This window comes from Bos javanicus, chromosome 13 (assembly GCF_032452875.1).
Source record: "Bos javanicus breed banteng chromosome 13, ARS-OSU_banteng_1.0, whole genome shotgun sequence".
NCBI classification, from domain to species: domain Eukaryota; kingdom Metazoa; phylum Chordata; class Mammalia; order Artiodactyla; family Bovidae; genus Bos; species Bos javanicus.
Genome location: NC_083880.1, coordinates 70388356 through 70398864, shown reverse-complemented (window position 1 = coordinate 70398864; position 10509 = coordinate 70388356). Strand labels below are relative to the sequence as shown.

At 42.4% G+C, this 10509-nt stretch overlaps 1 long non-coding RNA gene across 1 annotated transcript; it reads left to right on the top strand.

Annotated features, from left to right (window-relative positions):
• The first annotated feature begins 1596 nt into the window (after positions 1 to 1596).
• Positions 1597 to 10092, top strand: LOC133259737 (uncharacterized). Its single transcript, XR_009740499.1, has 3 exons — positions 1597 to 1647; positions 6795 to 6838; positions 8968 to 10092. It is a non-coding gene; the product is annotated as an uncharacterized LOC133259737 (long non-coding RNA).
• Positions 10093 to 10509: the final 417 nt, after the last annotated feature.

Genomic DNA, 10509 nt, shown 5'->3' with positions numbered 1-10509 from the left:
GCCCCAGCCATAATCCCCAAGTCCCCTTACTTTTTCTATGCACACCAGCCTCACTTCCAGCAGTGACACCTACAACTTTGCCAGTGGCCTGCCTTCAGACTTTTTGCCATGGTAAGCATCTACCTAGTGCTTGAGAGTTAACATCCCCCTGTGGGCATGGGGGTACAACTATCCCAGCTCCTTCACCTTTTGAGATAAATCTAATGTGTGTGTTTTTTGAGGTCTCTCAAAGTTTTCCCCCATGGAGTTAACCTCCAGTGGCTTAGTGTGGTGGTGGTGGTGGTGTTCAGTCACTCATTCGTGTCCAATTCTTTACGACCCCATAGTAGCTGGAATAATAACCCATTCTTTATGTACTGCCTTTCCTTCCTTAGATTAATTCCCCATCTACTTGTATTCCTGGCAACTCCCAGTAAAGTGCTTGCACCTGAATCCGCAGCTTAGTGTCCACTCTGGGGGAAACCCACACCAAGACAGAGAGTTTGTGAGCAAAGCAATTCTAGTATAAGGGCTAAGCTCCAGCAAGACATCTTGCAACCCACATGGGAGAACTGGAGGGGCCCCCTTTTGCACCTCCGTCTCCCTAATCCAGTGTTTCCCTTTCCCATTCATCCTCGGGCTCATCTCTGAGGATCCCAAAGCGCCCAGAATGAGAAGTTTTGCTATTTATTTTGCAGGATGCAGAATCCATTTTTGTTTTATCTCTTTCCAGACAGTTGGTTTGCTTTAATGGGCCGCTCTTCCGCCTGTGCATAATTCTTCTCTAAATTAAATTCTCTTCTCAACCCCACGTAATACACACTGGGCTGTCAGCTCATTACTTTTACATCCTCCCTTGTTCTGTTTATGTGAAGGTTTAATTAACTATGAATTGCTGCGTAGGCAGCAGGAAAAAGCCCACTCCCCAGGTGGCTGTGTGGGACTCAACTCCATGAAGAAAGAAAAGCAATAAAGTCTGTGGGAAGTCTCTAGAAGTGCGGAGAGAGCGTGAAGATTTTCAACCTCTATTTCATCTTTCAGTGATTCATTATTCACTAAATATGTATTAAGTTGCTATTGTGTGCTGGGCATCATTCTAGGTGTGAGAGTGGTGAATCAGAGAGACATGGGCCCTGCCCTCACAGCGTTTACAGTCTGCCAGGGGGAACAGACAGAATGTCTTAAGCTATCTATTGCTATATAACAAATCGCTTCCAACAACAATAAACATTTATTATATATCACGCTTTCACTCCTAGTAGCTCAAATGTGATCACATGTGGGTCAGATACTTAGAAGCAGCTTGACTGGGAGGTTCTGGCTGAAGGTCTCTTGTGAGATTGTCTGCAGTTAAAGTCATCTCGGCTGCAGTCATCCAAAGGCTTCACTGGGTTGATGGATCACCTCCAAGGTGCGTCACTCACGGGGCTGGCAAGTTCGTCCTGGTTTTTGGCAGGAGGCCCTGATTACTCTTCATATATGGGTATCTCCCTGGGATGCTTGAGCATCTCCAAGGCAAGGGCTGCTGGATTCCTAAAGCAGAGCAGAACTCTACCCTTTATGATGTGACCTTGAAAGTCATAGGTCGTCATTTCTTCTAGACTCTATCAGTCACACCAGCATGATTCAAAGTGGGAGAAGACTGTACAATGACATGAATACTAGGAGGTGAGGATCATGAGGTGCCACACTGGAGACTGTCTAACACAATAAGTAGACAAAGACAGCAAAAAATTGCACATTGTGATCAGTGATTTAAGAAAATAGAGTAATGTTGATGGCGACTGATAAAGGACAGCAGGCTACACAAGGCAGGTAATCAGGAGAGGCGCCTCTTTCTAGCTGTGTAAACCAGCAAAATTTCCCTAGCCTTTTTTAACCCTCAGCGTACTCATTTATGAAAGAGGAACAATAATCACTCTTAGCTCACAGAGTGCTGTGAGGCTCAAATGGGACCAGAAGCATGAACATTCAATTGTTATTTTAGTTTCTGCACTTCGTGGTTACATCTCTTCTTCCAAAGGACCAATAACCTTAACTGGGAGAGGTGGGTGGTCCCCTTGCTGCCAGCTTCTGAAAGGAAGTCTTAAAAACATTTGGGCAGAGACCAGAGCTCCTAGGACCCAGCTGAGCTACACAGCCAGCAAAAGAGAAACTTGATTGTTCTTGGGCTTCCAGCTAAGAAAAGGCATTTGGCTGAAACATATTTGTCAAGCTCTGCTGTCCTGGGATGAGGCATAGAGCCTGGCAGGTTTGGTTCATCCCTCCGGAGAAGGACACCTCTTTCACAGAATTTCAGCTCAGTCGGTGCTGGATGGAACAAACAAACTCTAGAATTCACAATTCCGGATGGAAAAGACAGGCACAGCTGGATTTTGTCATTTTTCCACCCCCTGCCCCGGGCAGGAAATGAGAGGCAGGATCCATTCCCGGAGCTCCCTCAGCTTGATTTTGCCAGCTGCTGTACATGCTCAAGCTTCTCTCTCCTCATTAGCCAAAGGAGGTACTTTGACCACCAGCAACGATAAAATTATGATGATATTTAATACACAATGCTCGAGATGGTGTAAGAAATGGACCGTGTTCTCCAGGACGGAAGGAAGTGAAAACTGGTTTGACCCCTCTTGCAGGCAAACTGACAACCATGGCAGTAATTTAGAAGCTTTTTAAAAAGCATACCTTTTGAATCAAACAGCATTTGTCTGCACCTACTATATATTGGAATGTTTTTTTTCTTTTTTTATTTTTAATTTGAGGATAATTGCTTTACAATGTTGTGTGCTTTTCTCCATACAATAACATGAATCAGCCCTAAGTATACATATAGCCCTTCCCTCTTGAACCTCCCTCCCACCCCAGCCCCTATCCCATCCCTCTAGGTTGTCACAGAGCACCAGTTTGAGCTCCTTGTGTTATACAGTAACTTTCCACTATCTATCTATTTTACATATGGTAATATATATTCTTCAGTGCTACCTGGATTAACTTAATATATGTCCTACAAATAGATGTTCCTCCCTTCCCCCCCGACCCCTGTGCCAGACAGTAAGTTCTCATTAGTTATGTATTTTATACATAGTAGTATATAGATTTTTAGCATTTCACAGAGTGGTATCCAGGCAAGAATACTGGAGTGGGTAGCCATTCCTTTCTCCAGGGGATCTTCCTGACGAGGGATCAAACCCAGGTCTCCAGCATTGCAGGTGGATTCTTTACCATCTGAGCCACTAGGGAAGCCAAAGTGAAAGTGTTAGCTGCTCAGTCATGTCCAACTCTTTGTGACCCTATGGACTGTAGCCAGCCAGGCTCCTCTGTGCATGGAATTCTTCAGGTAAGAATACTGGAGTGGGTTGCCATTCCCTTCTCCAGGGTATCTTTCCGAACCCGGGGTTGAACCTGAGTCTCCTACCTTGCAGGCAGATTCTTTACCATCTGAGCCACCAGGGAAGTATAGGTGTCGATCCCAATCTCCCAATTTATCTCCACCCCATTCCCCTGTTGGTATCCATATGTTTGTTCTCTACATCTGTGTCTCTATTTCCACTTTGAAGATAGGTTCACCTGTACTATCTTGTCTAGATTCTATATATGTGTGTTACTATATGAGGTACCAGAAGACTAAATTCATAGAGTCAGAAAGTACAGTGGTAGATGCCAGGGGCCAGGGGATGGGGGGTGGGGCAAGGGGGACTTGGTGTTTAGAGTCACAGAGTTTCAGTTTAGGAAGGTGAACAATTCAGGAGATGGATAAGGGTGAGAGTTGTACAACAATGTGAATGTACTTAGTGCCACTGCAATGTACAGTCAAACATAGTTAAAATAATGTTTTATGTGACTTTTATCACAATAAAAAAAAATTTTTTTAAAGCATATCCTTTGAAGGAGCAATTCCACACATGGAATTTATCCTATTGAAATAATTAAGGCTATGTACCAAGTCTTAGGGTTTCCCACATGGCGCTAGTGGTAAAGAACTTGCCTGCCCATGCAGTAGACTTAAGAGATGTGGGTTCAATCCCTGGGTTGGGAAGATCCCCTGCAGGAGGGCATGGCGACCCACTCCAGTATTCTTGCCTGGAGAATCCCATGGACAGAGGAGCCTGGAGGGCTGTTGTTCACAGGGACGCAAAGAGACACACACGACCAAGTGACTTAGTACACACACACCAGGTCCTAAACTATCTACGTGGAAATATTTCTATATTACATCTTTAAAAGAACTTTGCATAATAATATGTATAATATGATCCTACATTTTTGGAAAAAGATATACACTTGATCAACACAAGTGATGAAAGTTCATATTTTAATCTTGCATCAGACAATAGAGACCATTTTTTAGCTCATATAAAAAATTTACAAAAATTGATCATATAGTAAGTCTTTGTCAAAGTGAGAGGGTAACAGGTAGGAAGGCCAGAGGTCCCCAAGCAGCAGGAGGAAACAAACTGCAAGTGGCAGGCTTTTTTTTTTTTTTTTTCCTTCTCTGTTGATGAAACCGGTTCTGCCTAAGACTAACCTTTTTTTCCCTTTCTCAAACCTTGGGCTGATAATGGCTCAACAAACCAGTATTCACATCAATTGTTTTATAGCCAGGGATGACAAACCTCATGCCATCTTATCTCAAAAATGCATATTGTGGGAGAGGGGCCTGGTAAAACTCCCTCAGCCTTAAGGTGTCTCTCTTATCTGATTAGCAGCTCACTAACAAACATAGTCTTGTTGAGAAACCTGTATGCAGGTCAAGAAGCAAAAGTTAGAACTGGACTTGGAACAACAGACTGGTTCCAAACTGGGAGAAGAATAGTCAAGGCTGTATATTGTCACCCTGCTTGTTTAACTTATATGCAGAGTACATTATGTGAAATGCTGGGCTGGATGAAGCACAAGCTGGAATCAAGATTGCCAGGAGAAATACCAATAACCTCAGATACGCAGGTGATACCACCCTTATGGCAGAAAGTGAAGAACTAAAGAGCCTCTTGATGAAAGTGAAAGAGGAGAGTGAAAAAGTTGGCTTAAAGCTCAACATTCCGAAAACTAAGATCATGGCATCCAGTCTCATCACTTCATGGCAAATAGATGGGGAAACAATGGAAACAGTGACAGACTTTATTTTGGGGGCTCCAAAATCACTGCAGATGGTGACTGCAGCCATTAAATTAAAAGACACTTACTCCTTGGAAGGAAAGTTATGACCAACTTAGACAGCATATTAAAAAGCAGAGACATTACTTTGCCAACAAAGATCCATCTAGTCAAAGCTATGGTTTTTCCAGTAGTCATGTATGGATATGAGAGTTGGACTATAAAGAAAGCTGAGCACCAAATAATTGATGCTTTCGAACTATGGTGTTGGAGAAGACTCTTGAGAATCCCTTGGACTGCAAGGAGATCCAACAAGTCAATCCTAAAGAAAATCAGTGCTGAATATTCATTGGAAGGACAGATGTTGAAGCTGAAACTCCAATACTTTGGCCACCTGATGTGAAGAATGGACTCATTGGAAAAGACCCTGATGCTGGGAAATATTGAAGGCAGGAGGATAAGGGGACAATAGAGGATGAGATGGTTGGATGGCATCACCAACTCAATGGACATGAGTTTGAGCAAACTCTGGGAGTTGGTGATGAACAGGGAAGCCTGGCATGCTGCAGTCCATGGGGTTGCAAAGAGTTGAACACGACTGAGTGACTGAACTGAATTGAACTGAACTGAACAGACTTAAAACACCTTACTAAAAACTAGCAAGGGGCACTCTTTCTGTCCCCTTCTAATGTCTATGTCAGAAGCTTTTCCTATCTCAATTATACTTTAATAAAACTTTGCTACACAAAAATCTTCAAGCAGTCAAGCCCCCATCTCTGACTCCAGATCGAAATCCTCTCCTCTGGAGGTCACAAATCCTGGCATAACACACAGCTCGCAGCAGCAACCTTTCAAAAGACAGTCAATAAATTTCAAAGACTTGATATCATTAGCTCATATTTTATGATAGCAATGGAATTCAATTTTCAATCATCAAACTGCCTACTAAAAAGGAAAATATTGTTTTGAGAATTAAGAAACACTCTTTAAGGGGATATAGAGGAAATCACAAGCTGCTGCTGCTGCTGCTAAGTCACTTCAGTCGTGTCTGACTCTGTGTGACCCCATAGACGGAAGCCCACAAGGCTCCCTCATCCCTGGGATTCTCTAGGCAAGAATATTGGAGTGGGTTGCCATTTCCTTCTCCAATGCATGAAAGTGAAAAGTCAAAGTGAAGTCGCTCAGTCGTGTCTGACTCTTAGCAACCCCATGGACTGCAACCTACCAGGCTCCTCCGTCCATGGGATTTCCCAGGTAAGAGTACTGGACTGGGGTGCCATTGCCTTCTCCAGGAAATCACAAGAGAATTACAAAATATTTAGAACTGAGAAGCAATGAAAATACTACATACCAATCTCATAGTGTGCTACAAGCTAAAACAGGACATCAAAGAAAATGTGTAGGCTTCATGAATTACCAAAGAAATAAATGTGGCTTAGACTGGGAACTGTACCTCAGTGCCCATCATCCCTCTTTCTTATAATAATAAGACCTCTGGTTTTTAGGCACACAGCTGCTCAGAATTAAGACCATGTTTCCCAGCCTTTCTCATAGTCTGAATGGCCAGTGTTGACATTCTGGCCAGTGGACTGTAAACCAAAGTAATATGTACAGTTTTCTGATCATGTTCTCAAAGGGATTTCCTGACACTTTTCACCTTCCTGCTGGTGGAAATGTAAACATGGTGGTGATGGTACAGTGAGTAATTTGTCTGGTCTTTGTCCCAGGTTCCTGGCCAGAAGCTTCAAAAACCCTGGAGATTTCCTAAGTGGTGAGAGCATCTCTATTATGCTAATGAAATGACTGAGGATGGGACCCTAGAGTGCCCCAGGATAGGGGCTGGTCACTAGATTGACCAAGTACATGATTAGAAATATAGAATTAGAATATAGAATATATAGAATATAGAATTTTTCTATATTATTCTATATTTTTTTAGAATATTTTTCTATATTCTATAGAATATAGAATATTTCTAATTCTAATATAGAATTAGAATTAGAAATATAGAATTAGAAACATGATTAGAAGGCTGAAACTTGCAAGTGCTCAACCTCTGGAGAGGGGGCAGTGGGCTCGATATTAAATTTTATCAAGTGGTCAATGATTCAATCAATCATGCCCATTTAATAAAAACTCTGGACACCAAAGCTCAGAGGAGCTTCCAGACTGGTGCAAACGCTGATGTGCTGGGAGAGTGCTGCACCCTGACCCCACGGGCACGGCCATGGAAGCTCTGGATCGGGATGCCCCTAAACCCCTTCCTATGTGTATCCTTTTGAACCTATAAATAAATATCATACTTTCAGGGAATCCTATGGATCATTCTAACAAGTTATCACCCTGTGTGGAGTTGTGGGAACTTCCAAGACTAGTAGCTAATAGGTCAGAAGTTTGGGTGGCCTGGACCCCCTTGCAGCTGCTATCTAAAGGAAGGGCAGTCTTGTGAAAGGATAAGCCCTTAACTTATGGGATTTGATGCTAACTCTGGATGGTTTGCATCAGAATTGTTATCACAATACTTCTAATTGGGGTGGATATAGAGTAGTGAACAGCTGTACACGTTTTCCCAGCATGGAGGGGTTTCCTAGAACATAAGACTTTCGGTGCTAAAACCAAAGAAGTCCCAGACAAACCATTACTCTATGCTGTGGCTCTTCTAAAGGAATAAGGAGGGCTTCCCTGGTGGTCCAGGGGTTAAGAGCCTGTCTTCCAAGGCAGAGGACATGGCTTCACTCCCTGGTCCAAAAAGATCCCACGTGCCGCGGAGCAACTGAGTCTGTGTGCCACAACCACTGAAGCCCGTGTGCCCTAGGGCCCATGCTCCACAGCAGGAGAAGCCACAGCAGAGACAAGCCCACGCACGACAGCTAGAGAGTAGCCCCTGCTCGCCGAAACTAGAGAAACCCCGTGAACAGCGATGAAGACCCAGTGCAGCCAAAATAATAATAAATAAAATTTTTAAAATAAAGGCCTAAGGACAAGGGCAACACCTTGAAGACTGCTAGAGCAAAAAGACAAAAGATCCTGAGTCCCTAAGGATTTCATGGAGAAGAACCTCCTCCTCCTTTTAGACCTGGACTGGCTACTTCTAGCATTTTATGTGAGAAATAAATATTTGTCCTGTTAAAGCCACTATTTCTGTTAAACACAGACTTACCTAATTTTGGTACCTTAAAGTAGAGTTCTGAACGCAACAAATACCCAGAGACTACTGCTTGGGTAATATCAGTGTTGACTCAGATATTGCATGTTGGAAAGTTAGTAATCCTTGTTACATAGAGACTAAATATTTGGCAAAACAGCCTTGCACTGCTTCAGAAGATAGAGCACAGATTCAGTGAGGCTGTAGTGCTAGAGGAATACATATATAATATATATAGTATGTTCGTCTGAATTATCACTTCTTGTGTCTTTCAACAAAATCCTAGAGAAGAGATATAAATCCAAAATAAAGCTAGCCGGCTGGCTTTGAAGCATACTCTGCCTATGGTTTACAGTCTGAGTTGACCAGGAGCTTATTTGCTTGGGGTTTTTCAGGGTTGAAAATTGCTTCCATACTGCCAAAATACAGCTATTAGGAGTGATAGCTGTGTAGTGTCAGATTTAGCAGATAAAACCATGGCCCTCAAATTCAACACCTTCTTTTAAAAGATGTTTTTGCCAGAAAATTGGAGCCAGCCTCAAGGAAACGATTAGATGAATGAAGTCTTTGTTTTTAAGTATAACTAGTTAGCTGTCACTAAGTTGAAAGACAAAGTAATGAGCAAACCCCAGAAGTAAATTCAAAACAGGTTTAAAAGTTTATTTCTAAGAGAAAGAGCTAGCTGTGGGTGTTTGACAAAGAATTGATCTTGACATGTACCAACAAGTGGGTTCCAAAACTTTCTTATCCACAAGGAGAACCTGTTCTGAATGGCCTACCTCACATGTGTCCAGGGAAGATCATGGGCAAGAAAGAACATCCAAAATGGTAATGCCAGAAGACATCAAAGATGATGAATTAAAGAGTTCCTCCAAGACAGGGAATCCTGCTGGATGGGCAATGGGGTTTGATCAATTGTTAGAGAGCATTTGCTGTTCTGTGCTTCACCTTCCCTTCTGTCCAATGGGACTTTTTATTATTGTTCTTCTGATCCTCCTTCATCCCTGTATATTGACTATGTGAGAGGCAGATAATTTATCTTTTGTAACTATTTTTATTTATTTATTTGGCCACACCGGGTCTTAGTTGTTGCAGGCAGGATCTTCAATCTTCACTGCATCATGCAGGATCTTTAGTTGCGGCATGCGAGATCAGTTCCCTAACCAAGGATTGAACCAAGCCCCCTGCATTGGGAGCATGGAGTCTTAGCCACTGAACCACCAGGGAAGTCCCTGTCCTGTACTTTTTAAGTCATTGCACCATAAAGAGCCACACATGGACCTAATGGAGGAGACGAAAATCCAGAGATCCTAGATTTCGAGTTAGGTTCAATAACTGCAGGGGACCTTGGAGTTGCGTCCTTCGGTGTAGGGACGGTTGGGAAGATGAGTACACGTGGATGCTTGGGTAACAAAGGGATGGACTGTGGCCAGGACTGCTCGTTGTTCTCAGTATCCATCGTCCTTTCTTCCCACAGTAACAGATCCCTTAATTTTTAGCTGGACATAGGGTTTCTCAGAACAAAAGCCAAATTTACCAGCATCTCTTGTGTGGTCGTAAGAAGAATTCTTGCCAATGAGATATGAGCAGACAGGATGCATATAACTTCTAGGTCATATCTTCATGGGAGGGAATCCTTTCTTCCCCTCCTTTATGTTTGCTGGAACAGTCATAGAGATAAATTATCTTGCAACACACTGACAAGAGCAAAACCCTACAAACGAGGAAACAGAAGGATCCTGAGTCCTTAAGGCTTTTGTGAAGCACAGTGACTATGCCAGCCCCGGATCTCCTACCTCCTAAATTTTCACATGTGAGAAAAATAAACTTTTGCCTTATTTAAGCTGTAGTTATTTTGGGTCTCTGCTATATGCAGTCAACTCTCTAATGCTAACTAGTGTAAGAAATATTGAGAATAAATGAATTATGCATTCACTTTCAAACCTAGAAAGAAAACTCAAAAAAGTAGAAATAAGCAAGTAAAAATAAGAGCAGGATTAATGAAATATGAAAAAATAGTTTTGACAAGAAGTTTTAACAAAGAACAAGCATGTTCTCTGACAATAATAATTACAGAGATAAACTTTTTACAAAATTGATCACAAAAAAAATCGTACAAATAATATTCTTGTTAGATCAGGATTAATATACAAGAAAAGTTTAATGATAATAGATTCTTACAAATCACTTTCAGTTCAGTTCAGTGCAGTCACTCAGTCATGTCCGACTCTTTGTGACCCCATGAATCACAGCACGCCAGGCCTCCCTGCCCATCACCAACTCCCGGAGTTCACCCA